The sequence below is a fragment of the Gavialis gangeticus genome, unplaced genomic scaffold (assembly GCF_001723915.1).
Source record: "Gavialis gangeticus isolate Ggan-Ray unplaced genomic scaffold, GavGan_comp1, whole genome shotgun sequence".
Classification (NCBI taxonomy): Eukaryota; Metazoa; Chordata; order Crocodylia; family Gavialidae; genus Gavialis; species Gavialis gangeticus.
In genome coordinates this window covers 11,818,890-11,845,655 of record NW_017728980.1, presented here as the reverse complement: position 1 = coordinate 11,845,655, position 26,766 = coordinate 11,818,890, and the positions used below count along the sequence as shown (strand labels likewise).

Sequence of the window (26,766 nt, the reverse complement as noted above, 5' to 3'; positions counted from 1 at the left end):
TTGAAAGCAAGTTAATGTGACAGTTTAGGACAATAAGGCTTGGGGGGTGGAAGACAAGTCCGTTCTGGTTGCTTGTCCCTGTGCGTGATTTTCCAGACTCCAGCTCTAATTCCAAGCTCTGTGTGCCCCTCCCCACTGACCTCCCAAAACATCACACGCAGGGAAGAAAAGGATAATAAATGCCTTCGTGTCATTCCAGGCAGGAAAGCTCTCCGATTACCAGCTCAGACAGGCGGACCTTTTTATCTGTCACTGATCTGCGCTCGTTCTGAGTTGCCTCAGGAAGGAGACAGCTTAATTGAGGCGATGCTGGGTCAGAAGAGGATGCATCAAGTCTCACGGAGAGATTCTGTAACCTGTTTAATCATATTAGAAGTAGGCCAGGTTTGGTATTTTCCAAGATTTTCCCTCTTCTTTCTAACAATTTTGTCGTATTTCTTCATCAGTAAAGCAGAGAGTGCTTTTTATTGTTCACTATTTTTAATGCAGTAATAGGCCTTAACCAAAACAGTGAGGATTTTATGTGCTAAGTGATGCACAGATATGCAGCGAGAGCCATCTCAGCTGGTAGGCAATGGAAGCTTTACCCTTCTCAGAGGTGCAGAAAGACCGAGGACCACAGTTTGAAAGGTACCCAGTTGCCTAATTTGCCTGGCTTTCAGAGAGCTACCCTTACAAATCTGTCCCTCAGTAATTCCCCCAAGGTTATACAGAACTGAGAGCCGAACTTTTTGAGCCTTGGATCATTGAATCACTCTTCTTCTCATTGCAAAGATGCTTCAGATGGGGAAACTGAGTCGGGGAGCAGTTCAGTGCCTTGACTAAGGTCACTTGGCAAGATGAGCATCCAGGTGACCCAGTGCTATGCCCACTCATAATGAGACACCATGCCCCTTCGCAGGTTGGGCAGCAAGGGGCTGTTGATTTTGCAAGAGGGCTCCCAAGTCATCAGATTCCTTCCCACTGAGACCTGAGCTGCAGATTCAGTGCCTGCAGGATTTCCCTTTGTTCAGGTCATTGGTAAACACATTTTTCTTCCTTTTCAGTCCTGACGAGAGGCAGAGGACAAGCTTCTTGGCTGGTGTAAATTAGCATCTTTCCTACGGAGCTCACAGAGCTACGCCAGTTTACCCCAGCTGAGGGCTTGGGCCCGCCAGTTCATGCTCAGCCCTTTTTCTAATAAAGAAGCATCACAGGCCACTTTATTCCAAAATCCTCCAAGCACTAGAACTCCCTAAATGAGATTTGCTCTGTAATTATGTTCCCCTTAATGAAGTTTAAGGGACAGGGTTTCAAGGTAGATTAACAAGCAGGGCTTTGTTTCGATGCTACTACTTCTGCCTGGGCAACTTCTGCCTCACAACAGAGTCAAAAATACAAGGCGCTCAGCTATTCTTAACTGCAGGGACCGTGCTTTTGGCAGGGGACCACATGTCAGTTTTCTCCGCCCTCCCGGGTCTGCCCACCAGCTGGCTGCCCTCACATCCCCTTTTCTCTTCAAGGATATTGCTTAGTCTTGGCAACCTTTCGCCTTACCGATAAGGGAGGGGACAGCATGGAAGAGGGAAGCTGGCATGAGCTGCGAATTGCAAAATTTAGTATGACACATTAAGGACAAGAGGGGCTATGTCTTCTGGTAGGCTTAAAGCTCCTTTGTGCCTCAAGCAGAGCAAAGCAGCCCCAAAGTCAGGCCAGCCGGTGTCATGAGAATCCCCTTTATGTAGGGGGTGTTGACTGGTGGCTTCACCAGCATTTGCCCCTCTCCTGCCAGAAGCTGTCTGCTCAGCCAGGAAAATGGATCATGGCTGAGACGCCCGTATGACGTCTCTGCCCGGCAGGTGGAAGCATCCCCTTGAGGCATTAGTTGCTTGTGTGAGATGGAGCCGCTGTGACTTACAATCCAAACCTTGTCTGATGTGCAGGTGTTTCTTGCATTGCAGGGCTCAGCCTCATCCCTGCAGCTGTATCTCATGATGGGTCTGCTACCAGCCCAGATTTGTGGAGCTTGATCCCATTCCTTTAAAGCAGAAAGTCCTGCAGGTATCGATCAGACCCCTGTGGCGTGACTGCTTGGCTTCCCAGGTACAGTTGGGAGCCCCACACCTCCACGAGTGCACTAGAGGATCACTCGGTGACTTGGAGATCTTATGTACACTTGTTTGCTCACTGAAAAAGCCTTTCATGTCACTCTGGTCCCATTTCGTCCTCAAGAAGAGTCCGTATTAATAGATTGCACTTGTGAGAATGGGAGAGCTGTGTTTATTTCATCAATGCCAGGCAGACAATGAACCCAGTCTTGCCCAGATGGCATAGGCTGCACTCCAAACAGATAAACATTGCTGGTGCCATTGAAACTGGCTCAAACATGCATAGCTACAGTAATAGTATGGTAATTACAGTGCCTCCAGTGACCATCTGGACACACAAGCTGATTTTTTTTTTTTAGTCTGATAATGAAAAGTCCTCTCCAGCTCCAGTGTTAGTGGTACAGGTGGATGCTGTTTGATGCATTTAGGACCCTGAATGCTAAGCTGTAGACATCGCCAAACTTCTCAGTTCAGGTATTGTGTTTCATTTCATTCCCTGCCAAGTCATGACAACCACAGGACCTTGTGAAATGAAGTGCGAACGTGTCCAGTTTGTTGGCGAGCATGTGGCAGGGGTGGAAGTTAATAAAAGACTAGATGTAGTTGAGGTCAAGGAGTGGGCCATGGAGGAGTCATTGATACTGGGTCTCTTATGAGTAGCGGGTAGGGAGAGGTGGTCTGGTACTGATGCCTGGATAAATCCTATGCCTGAGCCTCAGCACACTGGAGTTATTTTAGTTCCAACTTTGAGCAGAAATTGTGATAAGGGAAATGATTATGTGCATCATATGCAAAAGTTAGAATTGTTCCCCCCACCCAGAGGTATGAAACGTCATTCCAGACCAGTTTACAAAGCCAGAAATCCCAGGAATGGACCCAATGTACAAACACAGGACAAAGAGACAGTATTTGCCCCAAACAGCTTCCTACCTAATGTAAGCCTTTTGCATACCCTTGCGAAGGCTAGCCGTTGTGCTTGTTTTCATGTGCACTGGAAATGTTTTCTTGGTGCTGAAACTGGCTGCTTTTCAGCTTGGTCTGGAAGGAGTTTTTCAATTGATCATCTTTGTTTTTATGCCAAAAAATATTATCTGATTTTTCAATTGACTGTTTTCCCATAAAACAAATCCTTTAAGCCAAATTGACCACCGAAAGGTCAGCAAAAAATTACCTGTAATAAAGTACCACTTCCAGTAATAACCAGCTGCATTGGAAACCATTTTCAGATCCCCTAAAGCCTTTGCTTGAGACAGCGTTTAAGAAGCTCATTAGCATGCGTTTAGCTTTGCTTGAGGGTGTTTTGTCGAATAGAGTATGTGCGGTGAGTCCCCAAGGGTAAGTTAAGGCTCAAAGTGGTCCCTTGTGGCTTATTCCTTCCCTCCATCCTTGGTCTAAGTAGGAGAGTCGTCAGGATTCATATGGCTGCGATTTGCATCCTCTGGCTGATTTTCATTCATTCCAGATTCGTCATTAGTTGTTTAATCAGGAACATGAGGAATTTGGCCAAGCATTTTTGGGAAAGGCAGGTTCAGTTTCGAGGGAGGAGGGCAGCTTTAAAGGAGACACCTGGAACAAGCTAAACAAAGGGCCTGGCATATTTTTAAGCAGGGACAGACAGCTGAGTGGGAAAGGGAGATGTTCTTGGTTCTGGAAAGCGAGGGTGGGAAATAGGGGAGGGGATGAGGAGATATAATCTCTGCTTCTCATCCAAGCATCTCTGATGGCAACTATTCCACTGCCAGCAGCAGGAGCTAGGGAGGAGATCACCAATCAGTGACTCATTTTTCTACAGACCCCAATGGCAAAAAGCCACTTGCTTCCGGCAGGCTGTCTACTTTTGGAGCCAGGGGAAACAAAAGGGCAGTTGAAGCCCAAAATGTCCTCACTGGAGAGTTTAATTTTTGCTGTAGCATTGGAAAGCTAAGTGTCTTGATGGTAAGCATCCAACAGGAGGGATGGTAAACACCTGTATGAAGAACCTGTGCCAGTATTTGCAGCCCTAGAAGCCAAAAGTTTAACCCCTTTGTATGTGAATCTTAGCAGGATTGGAGTGTTTCCTAAAAGAGATGTTGGGGAGACTAAATGACTGGGTGGTTTTATCCCCAATTTACAGATGCACAAAAAAGTGACAGCCCTAGTTCAGGTGGCAATAGAGTCCTGATTCAGTCCTTATCCAACTGCAATACCATGCTGCTGAAATAATTAATGTTCCCCTCATTCTGGAGCTGCTTGAAATTCCCCTGTGTATGTATGTTTATTATATGTATTACAGTAGTGCCTGGAGGCCTTGACCAAAATAGAGCCGTCATTGTGTGTTGTACTGAACAAAATCCCCAAGGAGTCTGCAAGCTAAATGGGGCGGGGGGGAATCAGACAAAAGACCTAAAAAAAGGAAATGCTATTAATCCCCATTTACAGAGTAGGAACCGAGGCACGGAGAGTGCCAACGACTTGCCACGGATCATGCAGAGCAGAGCACAGATGCGAGAGGGAGTCTGGAGAAATGCACAGTTCTGACAGCCCACTTGTAAGCAAGATGGTCCAACGTGGCTGGGGATGTGCTAGCGAGCTGGCTTCAGCTGGGCCCCTTGGCTGGCAGTTTCTGCAGAGAAGCCCGAGTTTGATCTTCTCCCGCCAAGTCAAGACTTGGGGACATTTTGGCCGGGAGCTGTGCTGTGGGGCTCAGCTTCCTCTGTTTCCGCTCTGTGCATCAGTAAAGATAGTTGGCCTTGATGATTTGCCCACTTTCACCAACATGCAGCACGCTTGAAAGCAGCCCCTGAACACATGTCAGTTGGTAGCACGCTGCTTGTCTCATCGGGCACTGCCAATGCGTATGGACACCTTCTGCCTGGTGGTGAGAGTCCTTGATGCCTGACCAGCTTTTGGTGACTGCTGCCATTTCACATTAGTTTCCTGCTGCCTATTTGTTTTGGATGCTCACCACCACCTGTACTGGGTTCAGCTGTTGACCAGATGTATTGAGTCCACAGTCAGCTCAGAATCAGTAGATACTGGTTGGGGTTTTTTCCAAGGTGGCTTCTGTCATTGCTCCTTGCTGCTTAGCCCTTGGATTTATAAACAGCCTTTCCTCTGATTGCAAGGTAGTTTACAAGACTAATTAAGTCTTTGCTGTGGAGTAGGGGAAAAGTTCTGGGATGGGCAAACTGAAATGCATGCAGGTGCCTTCATTGACTTTCCCAGTAGTCACAAAGCTAGTTGATGACAGAACTGGGAGCAGAGTCCACAACCTGGTTTCCATCCCCTCACGCAGACTACCAGACCAAATTACGAGTTCATGATGGATACCCGATTCCCTCCCAAAGCTCTCCTAATGTTAAATCACTTGCCTACTGGGAAAACACTAGAAGTTACCAGCCATTACTGAGGTTGAGGTGCCAGCAGTACGCAATGCAGGTAGCAACAGTAAACAGTTTGCTTAGAGCAAAGCACCCTGTACTGATCCTATATTATCCCCCTGCAAACTTTGGGATATTTTTTGTTTCTACATCTAATAGAAAGACATCATGCAATAAAAAAGTTCGTGAGTAAGCAGAGAAGCCCCATCTGTTCTGGTAACGCAAAATTAGTGGGAATACAAGGAGGCTGATGCTTATCTGTTGCATTGGTACAAATAGGTTGCCTGTCAGTGGAAGCAAGTGGAGGTAAAACACTAGTGTTGATTCAGTGTCTTGTAGGATCAGAGTCAGGGTAGCCAATTCCAGTGGAAAAGAGTCCTCATATAAGCTGAATTACATCTTTGGCCAAGGTCTTAGTCCTGCTTAAAACCTGATTTGAGGGGCGGGGGCGTACCTAGGAATGACCCTAACCCTTTATATTAGTGGGATTTTTACCTAGGTTGAAGGTGTTGGACACTCAGAGAAAATCATCTTGCTAATGGTGTTTGAGGAAAGAAACTTGTTAGACACAAGGTGGCTGAAGATTGATCTAGAAGAGCCTAGTAAATATGTCTTGGGATCATGGGTCTCTGATCAAAAAGCAATGAGGCAGATATTATACCAAGGCAAATGGCCCCCTTGCCCTGTTGCAGCTCTGCCAGGATTATGATATCAGCTCTCTTTGAATGAGATTTTGAATGTCTCCATTTTAAACCTGGCTGGGTGGCAGTAATCTGCCTGGCCCCTCCTCACCCACAGCCCTCACTTTCAAGGGAAGGGCTGGGTCCTCCCCTTTGTCCTGAAAGACTCAGTGTGATGCACATTAATGCTTGCTTAATCAGTGGTGGTGTCTAGTTTGCTTTTCATCCATGTGAAATTTCCTCTGCTGTCACTTAATACAACTTTGCAGTGTTTTCTTCTTCCCTAACACTGAAAGGCTCCCTGGAAAGGAGCCGTTCCAATAGCAAGATGTGATACTACCAGGAAGTTTGCATAAACACCTCAAAGGCAAGGATCCTTTTAGCTGGCTCACACTTTTTTGAGGAGCAAAGAATTCTCCTCTCGTGCTAGTGTTCACTTGAATTTAGATCTGATGGGTGACTCGGAGGAGGCGGCTCTGGCCGAGCAGTCCAAGGTTAGGAAGATAAACGTTATCTTTGGGAGGAAGAGGAAATAGGCAGGTCTGTTTATCCCCAAAGGGAGGGCCCAAGAGCTACTCCGGTCACCAGAGTGGTGATGGCTGTGTTCCCTGCCTGTTCAAATATTTGTTGCAGCCTGGGCTCCATTGGAAGAGTTGAGAAAGTTAACTTCAGAGTCCAGGGCCCTCTGGTGAGTCTCTCCTGCCCCTCAGCACCAGCCCCATCTGTCAAGCACGGTTAGTCTGGAGGGACTCATTTGTCAAGTTGGTATGTGGGGAAGGATGTCTTCCCCAGGATCTCAAGCTACACTTGGCCCTGTTTGCAGTATGCTTTGTAAAAGAGCTTATAAGCAGAAAGTCGCACGGTTTACTAAAAGTATGGTTTGTGTCCATGCACTCAAGGTTAATGCTTAGTAACTATGGCAACTGAACGTTTTATCCATGCTAGAAATATAGGTGAGCACACTGATCCTACTGTAACTGGGTCGGCATGCTCCCCTGGGGTTTGGCAATGTTGATGGGAGCACCTGCTGGTGTCTGTGGAACTGGTTAGGCTGTTTCCTCTTCTTCCGGTTCCTGGTGCTACAGTGCATTGCGGAGCATGCTATGTCATGTGCCATTGAGCAGCCTTCTTTGTGTGCCCTTTGATCATATCCTGTCCACCCTGATGGCATGGTAGGATAGAGAACAGCTAGTCCAGTGGTTAAGTTGCTAGGCTGGCACTTGGAGGAGCCAGGTTTTGTTCACCTAGGCGCAGATCCTTAAAGGTATTTAGGCGCTCGACTTTCCCAGCCTCTTGAAATAAATAGGAGTCAAGTCCCTATGCATGACTTGGGGGTATGGGGGGAAGGTCTACCTACATTTTGAAGATTTGTGTCTTGATCTTTCTGCACAAGAGGAATGAATAATACTGCATCCTTAGCCCAGGCAGGTGTTTTCAGCATTACTGCATTGGGAGTTATGAGGTAGTTGGGTACTACAGCATTGAAGACCATGTGAGCACCTTACAGAGTCTTTTGGGGTGCTGTCAGAGGTGTAGGTCCCTGCTCTAACTCATGGCACTTTGCATAAAGTGCCATGAGTTAGACTACCTCTCTACACCCAACAGACATTTGCTTGCGTCTGTGAGGGGAGGGGGGGCATAAGCCTGCCTGCCTGCCCCACATTCAGGGCTGGGCTGATGCAGCCCTGCCTTCCACCCCCACCCTCCCAGCTCTGGTGCTGTCTGCAGGAAAGGAGGGGGATGGGGAACTGTGGGCTGGGCCTAAACTGAAGGAAAGGGGAGGAAGGGGCTGAGGGAGACGGGAGACTCCACTTCGCCCGCCCTGTCTTCAGCTCAGGCCAGGCAACCCCAGCCTGCAGCTGCCTCCCCATCCCTTCCTGCAGACTGCACCAGGGACCCAGCCCCAATCACACCGACAAACTGACTCTAGGAAACAAAAGTTCCCTAAGTGCCTTCACTTGATCCCTCATTAGAGGAGGATTAATTTGTCACACGATCAGCCACTTTTAAAGTGCTCTGCAGCCATGCACTTCTGTCAGGGCACAGCTGTAAAGCACTTTCAGGGGGCCGATTGCACAAGAGATGTCACCTCTGTCAGTACCCTTGGTTTTCTCAACATGCGCTGTGCACGGTTAGCCTGTTTTGGGGGCAGAGGCTCAGGTGAAAATAGCAGCTGCATGGACTTGAGTCAGTTATCTCACATAAAAGCCTCCTGAACTGGTACTTGTATTTGTAGAGTGGACAGGAGCCAACACCGTGCACCGGAGGTGAAATTTGTGCTCAGAGCCTGCACGAGGCTTTTGCCCTGCGCATTTCACCGTAGGTTTATTATAAAATGCCCACTCCAAGCAGAGTTTTCTGGAGTTTCCTTTCTATTGCAGGGATACCAGGGGGATGAAAATGTGGATGTCACATCTCTCATTAATAAGTCCTTGTTTGAGGGCTTTTTCTTTTTTAAATTACCAGTAAGCAACCTTAGAAAGAGCTAAGGGAAGTCTTCCCTTGATGGCTGGAGCAAAAGGCCAGCTAGTCGGGGGCTGAAACTGTCTTCCTTCCCAGGAAAGGACAGTGGGGAGTTAGGGGAAAGCAGAACAGACCAGGCAAGGAGTTTCAGGGTAAATAACGTTTGTTTAAGCACACTTTAGGAGATTAATGATGGGAGTTCAAGTATAAAAGCAACCGGGCCTAAGTGCAATATTAATGGAATCCATTTCCCTTGCCATCTCTGGCAGGAACCTGTGGAAGTGCAGAGGAAAACGAATCACTTTCCGATATAAATAACCATTATTACAGTAGAAGAGCATTGGATATATCAAAATGTGAGGTTTCAAGGTAATGACTGGATCCTCACAATCATCGTTATCCATTTAAAAGGCAATTTCTCGGATGGCGAATGGATGGAAGAAACAGTGCTGATCTGGCAGCCAGCAGTAAACAAGGTTTATTTTTCATTATTGTTGTTGTTGCTATTATTATTATTATTATTATTCAGTTCTCAATTTGATAAGATGCTGTTAAAAGAACAAAAGTAAGAAAACCATCTCCTTTCCCTGGAAACGATAGGAAAGACTCTGCAGAGACGAAAGAGGTGCTGATCATCATCCTAGGAGCCTTTGCTGAGATGATGGGTTAATTAGTGACTCATGGGCCAATTCTGGTCCCTCTGAAGCAGGGGTGGGCAAAATGCAGCCTGTGGGCCGGATGTGGCCCACCAGGCCATTCAATTTGGGCCGCCCCACCAAATTTAGAAAATGAATATTTATCTGCCCCGGCTGCCTGTCACGCGGACCTCGATGGCTTGCCAAAACACAGTAAGCGACCCTCTGCCTGAAAAAATTGCCCACCCCTGCTTTGAAGCCAGCGTCTAAATTCCCATCACCTCCTGTGATGACCAAATCTCTTTCTTGCTTCTCCCGAAGCGCTCATGAAAAAGAGAGTGAATCAGGCCAGCTTCTAGTGCTGGAGGAGTAGGCTCCTTTTCCTTGTCTTCAAGCACTCATCTCCTGGGGTGGAAAACATAGCCTGTGACAGTCAACTTCAGCATAGGCACCGGCAACATTGAGCAGTGGATAGCCAAGGCACATAGTTTATAAATGGGTAGAAACTGGTTTGTATAAAGCATTTGGATAGCAATTGCGAATGACCACTTGTTTGCAAAGATCAGGAGAAGACTCATGAATGATTCACAAGTGGGGGGGGGTGGAAAATGGTAAAATTCGCAGCTGATGACTTCACCAGTTCTAATTCTCAGCAACAGTTTGAGTTTGTAAACAGAGCCAGCCTGATAGATGAGTTTCAACAAGCTCTGGCCTTCCAAGGAGGCTGCTCCGTTCACAGCAACTAGGTCATGCACCGAAACACTAAATCTGTCTGGAACTGCCAAACTCGCAGAGGTGGCGAGTCAGAAAGAGAAGTGAGCTCATAGTCTCATTATCAGTAAAGCTGTGGCCCAAGTTAGCATGTAAACGTATGCCTTACATCCATCCCTGTTTGGAGGAGGACCTGAACATAAGTTTTAATTTTTATTTTACACGTGGAAGTCCCTTTGGGTGAACAACCAGGGCTTCACCCAGGGGCTTCCCATGGCGCAGTGGCGCTCTGAGCAGGGAGGCTTGCCTGCACCACAGTCTAAGTGGGCTGTGTTTTACAGTGGAGAACTGTGAATGAATGCAAAGAACAATAAGAGAGTATTCACAATGGTGAGATTGTCAGCACCTGATCCCCTGCAGGGTGGTCCTGGGCATCTCCATTTTGGAAGGTGCGGAAAGGGCCATAAAGCATTGTGTTTCTTTAGGCGTCTTTAACTGGATGGAGTAATGAAAAGGAAGGGGTCAGCAAAGGCTCCCGGTCTCAGACAATTTCAGCATTAGCATTAGATGCTGTTTCAGATATTGGGAGCTGGGCTGCTGCCATCAAGCCTGGCTTTTCCTTTGATAGCATCAAGAGAAAACTCCCAAGAAGAAGCCGGTGCCACCTACTGAAATCCACGCCAAACCCTGTCCTCCCGGCAGAAGGTTGCCTTTCCTAGGTTCCCTTTGTCCTCTGCTTGCAAACACTTGAGCATCTCTGGTTGGATTCTGCTACTTCAGGTATCTGCCTTGTAAAGTGGGGGAAAGCAGGAGGATTTAATGATCTGAACCATGACGTTATTTAACTAATCAACATAAATGTTGCCTTGTTTATAACATAAACCACAACCCTATGGATAACTATATTGTTTAATTAAGCTTATCACTGTGAACCTGATCCAGTTCCTCAATGGATTAATGCAGCTAATTCAATATCCTCTCTAAGAAGCATCGTCATAAACTACAGGGGATGTAATTCACTTACCAGATCCTCCATTCAGCCTCTGCTTTAAGGACAAGTCTGACTGGTTTTGTTATTTCTCATTCATGACCTGGAGTGGGTCTCTGTTTCGGTCTAATCCCACCATTCTGCTCTGTACGGCGATGCGTTTATCTTCTCTTGCCTCCATTGCATGCAATTCCTGAGTTTTCTCTCTTGAGTTATGCTTTTCTGCACTTCTTTCATCTTGTTCACTGATATTTTTGTGAGTTGTTTTTTTTTTTAATTTACTTTATACCACTGATTTGTTTTCCCTCCGCCTCTTGGCTTCTCTTCCATTTTTTTTTTTTGCCCTTGTTTTCAGTTATCATCTTTAAACTTCTTTCCCTCACTTGCTTCGCCCCACCCCACCCCACCTCCTTTTTTTGTGCTCTTGTATAGATATAGTAGGATATATATTAAGTGCCCCCCACCAAGGGAATCGGCAGAAATCATTTGCCTGATAAAGTTTGCTCTTTAACTAAGGGCTGGACAGTATTGAATTGGGAACGTTATGGATTCTTTGGATGAGAAGTCTAGGAAGATCCAAAGGTCAGGACGCCTGGTTGGATCTCAGAAGATTTATGTTCAGTTCCTTCATTTGCTGCAGGCTCCCTCTGTGACTTTGGGAATTAACCAGAGCTGTAAGGTTACTGTGCATTGGTTAACATTCATTAAACTCCTTGTGGGCCTTCTCATTCAGAAGCCACGTGGTCTGATCTCCCTGTAGTTCACTCCTTCAAAGGATTAACCTTCAACAGGCTAAGGCCACTTTACTGCTGAAGGAGAGTGTCTGCACAAGGGTCCCAAGTACTTGAACTGATGCATTTTGATTTCACAGTCGTAATTTGTTCACCTTAACTTCCTTGTTTAGACAAGCCCTTGTTCCCTCCAGGCTTCCATTCCCAATCTGTAAAAATGGGGATGATTGCACTTCCCTGCCTCCCAGGGGTGTCACCACTCTCAGTCATGGGAAACACATAAATACCTGTGCTGTGCTGTCATCCCTTGTGAACCACAAACAGGACTTGGAAGCAAGAGATCTAGGATCATGTCACTGTGTGGCCCTGGGTGGATCACTCCAGTTGTCCTAAGTAATCACTTGGCTTTGGGCACCCACATCATCCCAAGTCACATAACCAAAATCTATTGCCAATTTTGGCCTGAACTTCATTTTCTTTTAGTGAATCCACCTGCAAAACAGATAGAAGGGCTGAGGTGGTTGTGAGGCATCACTTGTTGAGCGCCCTTTGGTGATGCTTGGATGAAAGACACTGCAGCAATACAAAATATTGTAAATCTGACGGAGGTGGATTTTGTTTTACTGCATTTAGTCTTTGCCTCTGTCTGCTTATACCCCCCTCTCCACAGGTTTTATGGTAGGGTGCATTCAGGGACACACACACACAGCTTTTTCCTTTAGTTCTTGAAGTACACTTTCTTCTCACTGTAGATATTCAAAGCCACATCACGTGGTGACATCAATCACCTTGTGGATACCTACTGGAAAAGGAGTATGGCTCAGTGAGAACTGTCTGAAATCTGAGCCCAGATAAAAGGATGCGTCTGTCTAATCACTTCCAGTCCCAACCTGAGAAAGTCCCAGCTGTACAAAGGCGGCGGTGCTACCAAGTGACAGCAGAGCAGTTTTTCCTCCAACTGGACCAAGAGGGACTAAGCAAATGCCAACACTGCAGGAGTAGGTCTGATTGCAGCCTGGGTAGATGCATGCAAGCTAGGTCCAACTTAGCTAGCTCAAGTATCTGTAACCGGGAAGCCACAACAGCACAGGCTGTGGTGTCAAGTATGTAATCAAGGTCCCAGGCAGATTTCTACAGCCTGTGTCCTGCTGGAGTCACTGCTATCAGTGCCTGAGAGCCTGGGTATATCTAGGCAAGCTCTAGCCACTCCAGAGAAGAGCAGGTACTCATTCAGTGCTGAACAGGAGTAGCTCTGTGCATCCATTGCACAAAACTTAAAAAAGGAAAAGAAAAGGCTGCAGCATTTCCCCGTATTAGTGCAGGGTCACTCTCCTAGTAAGCAGCAAACACTCTTGCAAACTGGGATCAGAGCAATTAACAGTTCTGCTGCTAAGAGGGTTGCCAAGGAGTGCAACCATTCAAAGGGTCCAGAGAAAAGGATTCCTGACTTATTTCCTGCGTGGAAGCTGAGAATAGTTAGCAGAGACTCAATTACCTTAGCACATCGGGGAAGAGGCAGAATAACGTTAAAAGACTCTATTAAATGTCTAGGGGCTGGGTAAAGGGGGAAAGAAAAGGATGCTCAGATTGATGCAAATCGGATCTGAAGGGTTTTCCACCACTGGCACAGAAGCTCTTTAGCGTCTCATTTTGGTGTCACTCAGCAAGGAAGGTTGTTTTTTCCCACGGCAAAGCATAGAGATCAAAATAATCCCAAGGGCCTCTCTCTTCAAATGCTTCAGTCGTATTGTTTGTAACTTGACTGAGCTCCTCGGTGGTTAATCACTATAGCTGGGTCTTTGGTGATGTGGTTTTACCTGCTATTTCTTCTTTCGTGTGCCTCTACTCTTACTCATCAATGCACTCGCTCTCCCATCCTCTCCACCTTCCATGCTGGCCTTTCATGATCACATCCTGCTCTTCGAATACAAGGTCTCAGCATTTATGTCGTCTTGGGACTTAGATTTTGCTCAGCCACCTGTTGCCTGCATGCCTCTTGAATCATATTTTTTATATATACATATATTGGGGGTGCACGCTCAAAAATGTTTTACTGATAGGGGTGCACGATCAGAAAAGTTTGGAGACCACTGGCCTAGGGTATAGCTCCAGGCTGCAAGGCATGGCCACTGGGAGATGGGGAAAGTTTGCCCGCTTCAAGGGACAGAGGGTCACTGCTGCTGTTGTTTGTGTTTCTGTTATAGCCCAGAGGCTTATGGTTTATGTTACCGTTTATAGCGGTGGTTTGGATTGGGACTGTAAGAGGTTGTTGATGGCAGTCCCATTAGTGCCCAAAAGGCACACGATTGCCTTGAGCCCTGCCAGGGGCAGGCTTAAGGCTTGAGCTACTGTGGAGCCCAGAGAGGGGCAGCATGCACAGCTGCAGGGCCACACAGGGGCCAAGGGCCTGGCGCCCGAGCAGCGTGCAGCCTCGCAGGGACCTGGAGCCCAGTGCCTGAGTGGGGCGCAGTCACAAGTGATTGTTGAACCCAGAGTGGGCACAGTGCCACATTAGTGCCATGGGGCCCAGCACCCAAGAGGAGTACAGCGAGACAGGGGCTGGGGTGCAGCCAGTGTCCTGGGGACCAAAAGGGACAAGCTAGAGCTAGCGCTTCGAAGCCAGCTCCAATGTAGTGGGTCTGGGCTAGAAGACCTGGCTAAGAGGAAAAGGGCAATGGCTGAGGAGGCCAAAGCCCAGCAAGTGAACAATGATACGATAATATCTGCAAGGCTTGTGGCGTGGTGTAGGAAGGGAAAAGGAGCCTCACAATTTGTTCTTAAGGCTGCAGGTGCTCTACAGAGTCCTAGTCAGGCTGAGAAGGACCTATCAGGCCTGAGAGCTGGATTGAGACCCAGTAGGAAATTATTAGGAGTAAGGCTCCCGCTAAGGGCTGTTGGCAGCCTCCCTTAATAAACCTTTTAATATTAAGAACAGGGCATGGTGGACGAGTTATCTAGGGAGAGCTACGTTAGGGTCCAACCTGGACAGGAGGTGCAGGGTCACTAGGGGGGCATCACGGCCACCCCTGTGGCCATGAGACCTGTCACACCATCTGAGCCATATTCCCTTGGTTTTCATGTCATCTGGCTTGTTTCTAGACTTCCCTGCCTGTGTCTGAACTCGGCTGTCAGTTTAGTCGCATTAGGTTGGTGCTCTCGGTGTAGACAGCACATTTTCTAGGGGCATGCCTCTGTAGCTACTCCTAAGACCTTGGTTTCTGGGATGTTTCCCAGTGGTCTCTGGAGACAGCCCTTGAGCATCCGCACTGTCCTCTTTTTCAGGTTTGGAGTATGTGAGGAAGCCTGCGTAGGCAGGGCGTGCTCAGGGTCATCTGGGCAGTGGCTGCGGTGCAGACGTGCCTGCTGTGCAATTCCCCATTGAGCAATGTGATTAGCAATCCTTCAGTAAAGCCCACAAGTGCCTGTGGGTGGAAAGTGCTATGTCCTCATTAATTGTAATGGTGGTGGTGTCCACAATGAAAGAGGGAATGTGGTTTGGTGGATAAGGTGCTGGGAACCAGGCGTGACTGGCTCAGTTACCCACTGCACCACAATCCTCTTATGTGACTGAGCAAGTCGGTTCATATCTTTATGCCTCAGTTACTTCTCCTCACTGTGGAGCTGCTGATCCTTTTGCACATCCCTTGCATGTCTTCTCTAAGTACTTTCCAGCAGGGACTCCCTTGCCGTGAGTATGGGCAGCATCAAGTGCAATAGGCTTCTGACCTTAGTTATGCCCTGCCAGTGACCAGTATTTCATTTCTTAATAGTAATAGTTTGCACCAATACAAATGGTGAAAATCTGTGAGTTCTCAATACTGTTGTGAAAAACGAAACACAAAATCTCTCTTACTTGTTTCCCTCTTGCTTTGACATTACAAATATGTGCATGGCTATTTGCTGTCCCTATAACTGCAATGAATCAGTTAACTGGGGCCAGATTGGCATCTCAGTCTTGTACCTCCACACTCCATTGCTTGGCCTAAGCCAGGAACCCTCTGTAGCCTGTTGGTGATTTTCATCCCGTTTGGGGGGAAAAAAACCCAGCAAGGACTTAATACCGAAGTTGGTAAGGGGTAATACCAAAGTTGCACTCGTTCCAAGGAAGGAGCTATTGAAGAAAGAGCAAGATGACTGTACAGACCAGCTCCGCTATGTGCTGAAGGGGATACTGGCCCCATTATTTGCTCTCTCAAGGCCTGATCCAAAGCCTGTTGGAGTAGATGGAAATTATCTTGCCTTCTTTCTTCAGACCAAGCTTTCATTTCTCAAGCCCAGGACCAAGGTGGAGGTTCAGGCACCAGCTTCATGGGGAAGCGGCTGAGCAGTGCCAATTTTAGAAGCACTTACTTGTACTCAAGTGATGTCCTTCCCTTAGTCACGAGCTTGGATAAGTCCACGGCTCACGTCCTGTACCCATGGCACTTGGCCACGTCTGGCGTGACATGCACAGATATGCAGTATTGCAGAGGAATGTCGCATGATGCTTTAGGAAAAGACATGAGGAATAATGCTACATCCACTTCAAATAATACTGTATTGTGTAAAATGAAGATAACTCTCCTCTTTCCTGCCTCTCTGGGGAAGTTGTATTGACTCTAACAAGCATGAGTGGCCAGGGTCTTTGTTTTAAATGCTGCCTGAAGGTTATGCCTTCCATTCACACGTCCCCTCCGCTGCACTCCTGAAGCTTTCTCCACCACCACTTCTTGAAGTAATGTGGCCTTCTCTGCAGGTCTCCCTTCCTGGTATGCAACGCCCTGCTTTAGCTTGTGTAATGCGACTACTAAGTCCCAGTACGGCAAAAACATGCATACTAAAAGATCACGTTTGCTGCTGGATCAGGATTTCTTCTGCCCCCCTTCACTCCGGCAGACCCCTCTGCAGAACATAGCTGCTGCCAGCTATCTATCAACACAAAAACACCACGGATACACATCCCATTTCTCAAATCCATCATTGCTGCTCTAAATCCCAGCAGACAATTTCTTGTTTGCCTTTAGAAGTCTCAGAGTCTTTACATATTATTACTGCCTTGTTTTTTTGCCTGGCAGAGGAGCTTGGGGTATATTTGGTTATTTTCCCCAAGTTTCTACTCTCCCCTGACTTAATTAAGCTCTTGCTCATTTCTGGGACTTGCCGAATTAGCTGGCCCCGTCAGGGTTTGAAGTGCTCTCCTTGTTGCAACCACAACTGCTGCCGGTCACTCGAGACTGTGAAACAGGCAGGCGGACTTCCTCTGGAAACTCAGCTCTGACTGATGACACTGAAAAAACCGAAATCAGAATTTCAGCTCAGACCTCCCCACTCCTGGCTTTGGCAGTCGGAGAGGAAGGAGGTCCCATGCTTTGGAGCTGAATTTCCTAATTGGGTCCTAGAGCAAAAGTAGAGCAAAGCAAACCCATAGCTCTGAAACCCTCCCCCCTTTTCATGACTTCTCAGGCGCTGGCTCTAAATTGTCCAGCTCATCTCTCATTAAAATAGAAATGGACCAGACTGACTTAGATCATATAAATGCCTCTCTTCCTTTCCCCTCTTCTCACTTTTTGTCCATTTTTTCCCCCAGAATAATTCTGAAACCCACAATTTCCTAATTTTCTGTGTATTCCTTGGATCCGTTTTGTTTCCTGTACATCCGGCCTACGTTGACGTCATTTGTATCCTTCTGTAGAGTCCTGGGTATAGAGCAGTGGTTGCCTTGGTATTTCTGGCCAGGACTAGAAATGTCTGCTTAAAGTGTGGAACGTGCTGGTGCACCCAGAGTTTTGCAGAGTTGCCTAGGCCAAGCAAAGGTTTTGACCACCAAATCTCATTTGTGTGTGGCAGCCTTTGCAGAGGGACTCCATGGACGAGTGAGGAATGTGGATTCCTTGGAAATAGCTTTGATCATTAATAGCAAAGATCCACACACCTTTCTTCTCTGGTTTCTGCAGCTTGCAACACATCTCAGAGGCCCTTCTTGGAGGTCATCCTGTCTTCAAAGTTTCCTTCTTCAGGGTGGTTGGCGAGAAACTGCCATCGCTCAGCCTCTTAGTGAGCCTGAGTAGTGAAAGCCTGCCTCCTTCCAGATGAGTTCATGGCCCTATCCTGTGTGAACCTATTCCCACTAGATAGATGGACCTTCTCATTTTGTCGCAATTCAAGATGCCCTGTAGCAAACATCAGGCACCACCTCTGCAGCATATTCCTTACCTTGATCTCATCACATATGCACATCCAGAGGAGGTTGAGTCATTTCTTTCTCCTTTCTCCAACATCTGGCTTTTGGCCTCTGTCCCTACCTTCTCTCCGGAACGTCTCTAAGGCCTGAACAGGATTTCACCAGTCCTGAGCCACACAACTTGTCGAACTTTTGCATAGTTTGTATTGCGATCTGTGGTGAAAATTGCCCCCTTCTTCGTTGCCCCACTCCAGAGTTACTGGGAATTTTGCCATTTTCTTCTTGGGAGTCAAGATTGCACTCCCTGTTTCTGCAAGGGACAGCCGGCTCCGTTTCTGGTGGCTCTTTCAGACCTGTTGCGAGTTCGCATCGGCTGTTTCCGTTGCATACTAAGGGAGCTCCCTTGCCGCAAGATCTGCATTTTGAAAGGCAGATGATCTCTATCAGAAAATTGGGACCGTGTCTCATTAAAGTGTGCGTTCCCACCGCTGAAGTGAAGGCGAGAAGAGGAGAGGAGAGATCTGTCCTCTAAGTGCCTGGCAGGCGAATAACAAGCAAGGAGTTTTTTTCTCTCTCAAATGTAAAGAGCTTTTATTGTTGTTGTTGTTGATTGTTGTTCTGAGGGACCAGGCCAGGCTCTCTGGGGCTGATCATAGCAGCCTTCAAGAGGAGCTGGGATTTTACTTTTGAGCAAATTAACCCAAATCACTTACAAGTTCAATGGTCCATGAGTGTCATTCTGCAGTGGCAGGTGCTTTAAAGGACATGGGGAAGAGGTACTTACTTCTACCATACTGAGTGCATGCTGCATCTGCTATGCTTGAGATCACAGCAGGTGTCCAGTGGTGCAGAGGAGGAAGCGGCATCCCATAACCTGGCGCCACTCTACCCTGGCTCTGTCAGGTGGATTGTGCTTACCTGGGCACAAAGATAAGGCTGTCCCATCAGTGCTTTGCAGATGCGCGGCACTGGAGTATTTGCAAACCCTCTCCATAGTCACCGGGAGATCGACGGCTCCCTCTTATAGGCAGAGGGGAGGCTTGGGACAGAGCGGGGACACTTTGTCCACCTCATTAGGCAATTTGGGGAAACTGTTGCATAAATCTTATTGTTTTGTAATGCTCTCCAAACAAATACCAAGAAAGGGAAACAAGATGCTGTGTTTTAAGCAATGGAGACACAAAGCCCTGGGCTGTTTTATCATTTCTCCCCACCTCTCCCTCTCTTTTCTCTCTCCTGATTCACTCTCTCTCTGGATATCATAAATGAGGGAAGCTCTATTTAAATGCAGATTTCAGAGGCTGGCCAAGAGCAATAAATAGCTCTCCACCATGATGATCAGGCAAACATTATCATGCCTCTTTGTCTGTGAAGAAAAGAGTTTTTAAGCATAAGTAAAAAAAAAAAAAAAAAATGTGTTCATTGAGGCACCTTTTTTACTTCCTGAGTTACGGTGGATTATGGGGGCTTTTTAATATTATTTTATTTGTAAGCAGCAGTTTGGAGACTGTAATGAAAATACAAAACTGCCTGTTTCTCCACTGGAGCTCTACTTGACAGCCTCATAATGAGGGACTTCGAAAGTTTCTCGCAGTTCCCCAAACTGACAGGGCTAATGCTGCACTCAGCAGGGAGGGAACCTGTAAAATAAGCAAACCTTGCAGCCATCTTCAACTTAACCCAGTGTTTCGCAACCAATGTGCCACGGCACAGAAGTGTGCCGTCAGAAATGAACAGGTGTGCTGCAAAATTTTGCCGTGGCAATGAGCTACCATAACTATGAGGATGGGGAATGCCTTAACAGGTGTGCCACGGAAAATTTTTATTAATGCAAGTGGGCCTTGGGCTGGAAAAGGCTGGGAAACACTGACCTAACCAAACAAAAATTTGCCTCTTTGCCCAAACATGTCTTTCTGTTCGTAAACTGGTTAGGTGTTAGGAGCAGTTAATTTGGGGTTGGCTTTGATGGCGATAGCAGCAGGTCTAAACTCAGTGTGGGGACTGCAGGAAATACTAGGAAGGCGAGGTGGGAGGTGAGGCTGGTTTCCAGTGCTGGAGCATCTTCTGTGACTGAGTATTATGCCTTGTGCTCCTCCCCAAGCCCACGGTTTTTAAAGGGGGGGTTGAATCTTTCTGAGACTTAGAACAACTATTGCTGCTTAGATTAACCCCCTGTATTAATGACCCTGCCGCATTCAACTGGATGCTTTGCAAGCATCCCCATGGCCCACGTCTTAAACAGATCTCTGAGCCCTTTGTTCTTCAGCGCTAGAGCACTTCTCAACTGATCCTAGCTGTCCTGTGCAAGTTGTTGTATCTGGGTTGAACCCACATTGCAACTTTAGGTTTGAGCTTCTTGGGAACATACAGGAGGTTGGAAGTAGATTGAGGGCATAAATAGGAAGAATATCTCAAGTATGACCTTATGTGCCAGGGGGATAGGGAACGTGGAAAGACAGACCTTTTGAACCTCTGGTGGTAGATTTTGGGAAGCAATCTCATGTCCTCCCTGCTTTCATCTTCTTGCATATTCCAGGCACCGACTCAGAGCGACAGTTGTGTTTTTGATGGAACATAAGTTATGGCAAAACATCCCAACAGAGCGAGAGGCATCTTAAGGAAGTGAACGGTACTTAATAAACTTAACTGGGAAAGGTCAGCTAGACAGTGTTGTTCTAACAGCATATAAACCTTCCCGTGACATCTGTTCTCTGTTGTTATAAAAATGCCACTTCGTTAGATCTTGGTTGCATCATGAATTCAGTAGAAATACATAATAAAACATGTTACTGTGTTGGCCTTGTCAGCGTGCATGTTACAAATGCGGCTCATGGAGTGAAAGCACACCTGAGGCTGCAGTTACAAGCCTTGTTAGGGGACCAAGGAGAGAGTTCTCAAAAACTTACACGGGTTGGATCACATCTTAATAAATGCGCTCATTTTGTGGGGTCCTTTCCTTCCACACTAGTACGCAACATCTCTGAGACAACTAGAGCAATGCAGTTGCTGATGTATAGACAACTTACTGGTGTATAGAGGAATCCTGGGCCAGTACTGAATGTATTTTAGTTGTCCTACGCTGCTGAGTGTAAAAAGAGGAGGATTTGCTGCTGTCACGTGATGATCTACATCAGTAGCCAGTGGACAATATTCTGGGGTTTCCAAGTTACGCAGCCTAATTGAGTATTTATGGCCAAAGCCCTTATGTGTCAATTAGTGTTGGGGTGTCCAACTTGAGTTTAGAACTGGGTGAAAATTTGCTGTCCAAAATATTTTTCACTAGCAAGCACCTCCTTTCTTTTCCCTCCAAACTGCAATTTCTGTCCAAAAAACCTCCCTAAACCCATGAAATATATTACAGGTTTTCATTGGGAGAGGGAAGGATAAAAATGAGGAATATTATTTCACTCAAAAAAGTGAACTTTTTCAACCAAAGAGCAATAATTTTATGGATCCTGGGTAATATTTTTTTCATTAAAAAAAAAAAAAAAAAGAAGAAGAAAGAAACATGAAAACCCCAGAGGAAAACTTTTGATGGAGCCATTTTTCATCTTTATCAAAATTTCTTGTGGGAGCAAAGATGTTTCTAGACCAGCTCTGCTTGAGACGTTTAGCCTTTTTGAAAGCAAATCCCAGAGCGACTACAGGACCCTGACTCCAACTCTTGCTGTTGGTATTCACAAACTCGGAAATGGCAGGAAAACCTGTGGCTGCTTCTGAAAATGTTTGCTCGTGATCCTATAGTAATAATAATAAAAAAAAACCCCTCTGAAACGTCTAGGTCTGAGACATTTATTGCAACCAGGGAGAAAAGCAGTGCAGCAATTTTTGTGGCTAACAAAGTTCAAAGGCTTAATGTAAGCTTTCAGAATTAAAGATTTACTTGATGCATCTCTCCATCATTAATAGACAGGAATACATAAAAGAGAATTTAAATAAAGACTTTAGTCTGTACTTAATGATGCCGTTATTAGACAAGAGTTGGCAATGCATCCCCAGACATAAAGTTTTAAAATCAACCTTTTTAAACATTAAATTACCTTTTTGGTCTGCTAGCTATAATAATAAATAAAGATTAGTTCAGCCTCATTACCCAGTCAGATTCATGAGCTGGTTTAATATTTGGTAACAACTAACTAGTCTCACAGTATGGGAGCAGATGGAGCATTGTGACAATTTCTGCACAAGCCCTGAAGGAAGTTAGCAATCTGTAATGGCTCTCCATTAACGGCTGGTTGGGTTTGTATGGGTGCTACTGCCTCCTAGTGAGCTGCATCAGAGCTGCCCAGCAATCGGCCCTCGGTCCTGCATCCCCAAAGATTAACGTACATTTTCTCCTACCTCGAGCATTTGGAGGCTCCTGTGTTTGGAAACAAGGATCCTTGTTCTTTCCTTGCTGCCACAATGAAGTTTGTAATTTGAAGGGGGAGGAAAACTGTAAAATGGGGTGTGCTCGGCTCTGAACTTCCAGGACATGCAGTCCAGTCTAGTGTTGCCACTAAAAACTTAATGAGGTCACGTCTAATTGGGATACTGTGTTTTAGCCAGAATGTGCTATAGCCATTGGAGGAGGTGAGGTTGCAATAGGCTTGCTTCTTTATGCATGACCAGCCTTAAACAACTGCGGGGCTCCCATCATCTCCCAAAATGAGGAGATGAGCAAAGGAGTGTGTTCCCATGTGGCCCTGATCTAGTGGGATGCTGGTAAGTAAATAGAGCTGTATCTTTGTTCCTGCTATATCAAACGGAGATTTTCAGGCCTTTATATCGGCCACTGATGGAGCTCCTTTTTGCATCAGGCTGCCCCTTGCTTTCTGCAAGTTGCTGTGTAAAGTTGGGGTATTGCCTCCTTTCTTAGGGATGTGTTTTCAAGACAAGCCACAACGTTCAGGCAGTTGGCAGGGGGAGCAAGGAAGCACATTTTTCCCAGCTTAGGAAAATGTTCACGGTTTCAAGCGGGGGAAAAAAGGTCCCACCCTGAATTAGCACAGAAAATCAGTCTCAAAAGTGCTTGCAAACAGATGATGTGATCCATTTAAAAAAAGAATCAATTATGACATTTTGACGTGTCTTTTAAAAATACATGTTCTGTACTAGAAATTAACTTACATTTTGAAATGAGAAATTATTTTGAGCTGGAAAATGCAGCTGTTAGAAAATGTCTCCCATTCCAACAACTTCAAGAGCTTTTTCAAATGGAAAGCTCTTCAAAACCAGCCTTTTCCTGCAGACGGCATTGGCAGTAAGGAATTGGCTTTTTCCTTTGGGCAAACCTTTTTGAGAAATTCCCAACCAGTTCTAATTCAGATCTTGGATTTTGGCCTGCCCTTTCATAGCAGCATGGGCCAGGCGAAAAATAAAAAATAAAATTGCATCCAAGCTCCTAACGCTTGGATCAGGGAGGCAGGATTTGTGGGTTAATTCTGTGAGTGAGAGGAGGTCAAGGAGGAGTGAGACAACACTTGGCTTTCTGGAATGCTTTTCATTCCTCGCTTGGCTCATTTGTAATTAAAAATAGCCACCATGCATATCAACTTCTAAAAATCCTGTGATCCGAGTTGCTGGCCTTAGAGGAAAGCACAACCTTTGCAGTCGTATAATGAGATAAAGATTAACTGCCCGTGCTTTGCAGATAATGACAGCGCTTGTATGTAAGCGGAGCAGACGAGATGGTGTTGCCTGAAGGACTGGGACTGCTCGCCAAGACATCTGTGCGGCGAGACACATCTCACAAGAATTGTTGTCACGTGTTTCCTTATCAGAAGCTAGTTCAGTTTTTGAAACCCTTAAAAGTGATGCAAGACGGGAAGATCAGTTCCTTGGTGCATCTGTCTATCCCCATAGGTGCCCCCACTCTGGCATACTCTGATCCCTATCCCTGTAGGACCTGAGTGCTCATCATGTGAGTGGAAACCTCTGTGCCTACATCTGATCAAGTGAATCAACTTCCAGCTTGCTTCTGTAATCTCTCCCTTTCACAGTCATGCCTGGCACAAACAGGAGCATGGGCAAGTGGATATTTTAAATGCTTAAAAAAAAAAGCACTGGCCAGAAATCTCAGCATCGCATGTGCTTTTAATATATATTTTTATGCCTTTCTCTTTAGATCTAGAGGTGGATGCTAGCCCGTGGGACTGAGAACCTCAGAGCCTAAGTATGAGCTGCCGCTAGGTGCCTACCTGGCACTTCCCAATGAGTAACCGTGCTGTCTTAGAGAGCGTCAAACTGTGGGGAGGAAGGGAAGCAAAAGGAGAAAACCCAAAAGCCCGAACGCACCAATGATTATTTTTGTTAGCTGTCCAGATGTTCCACAAACATATCGTTAATACGTCTGCTGATGCAGCCTCTTTAATTTACTTTTTTTTATCACAAAGAGTTTTCACAGTCGACAGAATATGCCAGATTGGAGCATTTCTCACTGGAGGGGATCAGATAGCTGTTATCCCTTGCCACACGCACACATACACTTTTTCCCCTTAACAGTTTTTCAGGTACAGCCGTAGCCAGCATTTTGTGGTGTTCGAGCAGAGCTAGAACTGCACATGAATAACCATGCTGGAAACCACGTAGGACAGACACGGTATCCTATTTATGCATCTCGTTTCCTTGCAGCTTCTGTGTGTGTGTCCCATTAGATGTAATGGGTGTTTGACATGTGCATCCACAAGGAGAAAATCTCGCGTCTAACCTGTAATGGTGTGGGTGTAGCTTTGTGCCTTCTAAAGCAATGGCCCAGAGCTTGAGCTGTGTGAAATGAAACCTTGAAGTGGAAATGCCATTGAGAGGCACTTGGGAGATGTGTGTTATCCCAGAGAGGCAGGAAATGCTCTCTGCTGCTGGCCAGCAATGGACCGTGGAGGACACTGGCCTTGTCCTCAAGCCATCCAGATGCTCTCTCTGCAGAGATAAGTGCTCGCTGGAACTCAAACCATTTTTCTTCTCTTAGTGCAGCAGCAATTACCTCCTGCATAGGTGCCCCTTTAGTCCTTATGCCACAATGACTCCAGAATCGCGTGAAAGCTCAAGTTTTTCTCAGGCATGGTCCTGGGTGAAATACCTGGGCTGCAACTTAGACTTGCATTGAGTTTGTGGCTTTGTGCAGAGTAAAAGCCAGGGAACATTAACCTCTGGGAGGGGGGCTGGGGGTGTAAAAGCAGAGAAGAATTGTCACAAACCAACGTGAAGGGAAACTGCTGGACTTAATGGCTATGCCCATACCTCTGCACCTCCACGTAGGGTCAGTAGTGGAGTGGGGGCCATCATTCAAGTCCTGAAGTACCTTCCTGGAAGCATCAGGGCTCATAGACAGAGGTGGTATCAAGGGCTGCACGAAGCTTCAGGTTGACTTGTAGGAGATTCGGCCAGATTTGCCCCTAGCTGACTTCCTGCCCCTTGAGGCGGGGGATGGACTCAATCTTCCGAGGTTCCTTCCAGCCCTAATGTCTATGAACTCTATGAAGCTTTTGGGCACAAACACCCTTCATCTGGCATCAGAGAAAAGATTGTAAAAGTTTGCCTGGGTAGAAATGAAAGTTCATATTTCATAGGATTTCACAGAGGAGTCAATAGATGGAAAAAACCCTCTGGGCAGCAATTCTTTGCTGGTAAGGAGTCTCAGCTCTCCTGTGAGGCTGTGATGATGCAAATTACTTTAAAGACAGGAGCAGGATCTTGGGTTGCAGGTGGTCCAAGTTGTTTCTTGCTTGGGAAAATATGAAGATTTCATTTAATTAAATGATTTTTTTTTTTTTTTTTGTGCAAAAATAAGGTTTAATAAAAGATATCGCCTCTATCCATGAGCCCTGATTGCTTTTTCCTCTAGACCAATATGGCTACAACCTGGATACCTTCTTGGAAGCATGGCATCCTTGTGGTCTTATTAGTAGACATAACTAAGGGGATTAGCTGTCTGAGCACTTCATTGCAACCAGCTGCCAAGTTGAGATCTCTCTGGAGGCAGAAACCTCAAGGTTCAGGGTCTAAAGTAATCTCTGACAATTGGAGAACCAACATGAAACTTTCCTTGGAGTCCAGTTATCATGCAGCAGCCTGCTGCTGCAGGGCTTCTGGGTGTGTTTTGTACTGGTCTGGTGCCATCAGTTGGAGACCAGAGCGCTGCACCTCTCCAGGTGGGAGCTCCTTAGGACAAACTTGCACTGCTTTGGTCCCAGCTGGAAGTTGCTCTTTGTGCCCACCTGACATCTTCTTTTAACTTTCCCTGTGGCTTGCAAGTCTTATCTATCTCCTTGTTCTGCCCCCACCCCCTCCACTGCGGGAGCAGCTCCGTACCTCCAGGTTACAGCCAATTTGCTTTATTTCGGCTGTCAGTTGATTTACATGGTTCTTTCTTTAGAAGAGGAAAAAGGAGAGCTTCTGCAGCAAAGTGATGCATTTCAAAGCTTTAACAAGTGCTGTAGCTGGTTCTGTTTTTTCCTGGCCTGTGTGCTTACATTATACAGCAGAGCTGCACTAATCTACTCTTTGCTAACCTACGCACTTTGGGGCCTGATTCTGGTGTTACTTAGGTCTGGTTTACACCCGGGCAGCTCCTGCCCTAATGGAAGCGATGCTGCTAAGAAACTTTGGCAAGGAAGATAAGCATCGGTCCCCTTATAATTCATACACCAACAAAACAGTGCTGTCTTCCCAGCTAAGATTTAATAGCTGAGTGCTACAACAGGAGCTCTTATTAACCAGACTCGGCAAACAGTACCGCAGAAATGTTGCTAGTGCGTTATGAAGTATTAAGATTAATGCTCAACTCCAATTTATTTTTACCTTCTATTAAAAAATAAATAAATAAATAAATAAATCACAACCATACACCACGGTATCTCTTCTCCGCCCCAGCATAGCACAGATTTGAGTAGGCAGGCTCAGGAGATGAGTTCAAGAGTCAAGTGCCTTCTGTTTGAAAAATATTTGTCCCTCCCCACCCACCCCTGCCCACTC

The 26,766-nt window shown here is 46.3% G+C and overlaps 1 protein-coding gene across 1 annotated transcript in view; it reads left to right on the top strand.

Annotated features, from left to right (window-relative positions):
• Nucleotides 1-26,766, top strand: part of GRIK4 (glutamate ionotropic receptor kainate type subunit 4) — a 236,848-nt gene that overhangs the window by 87,618 nt on the left and 122,464 nt on the right.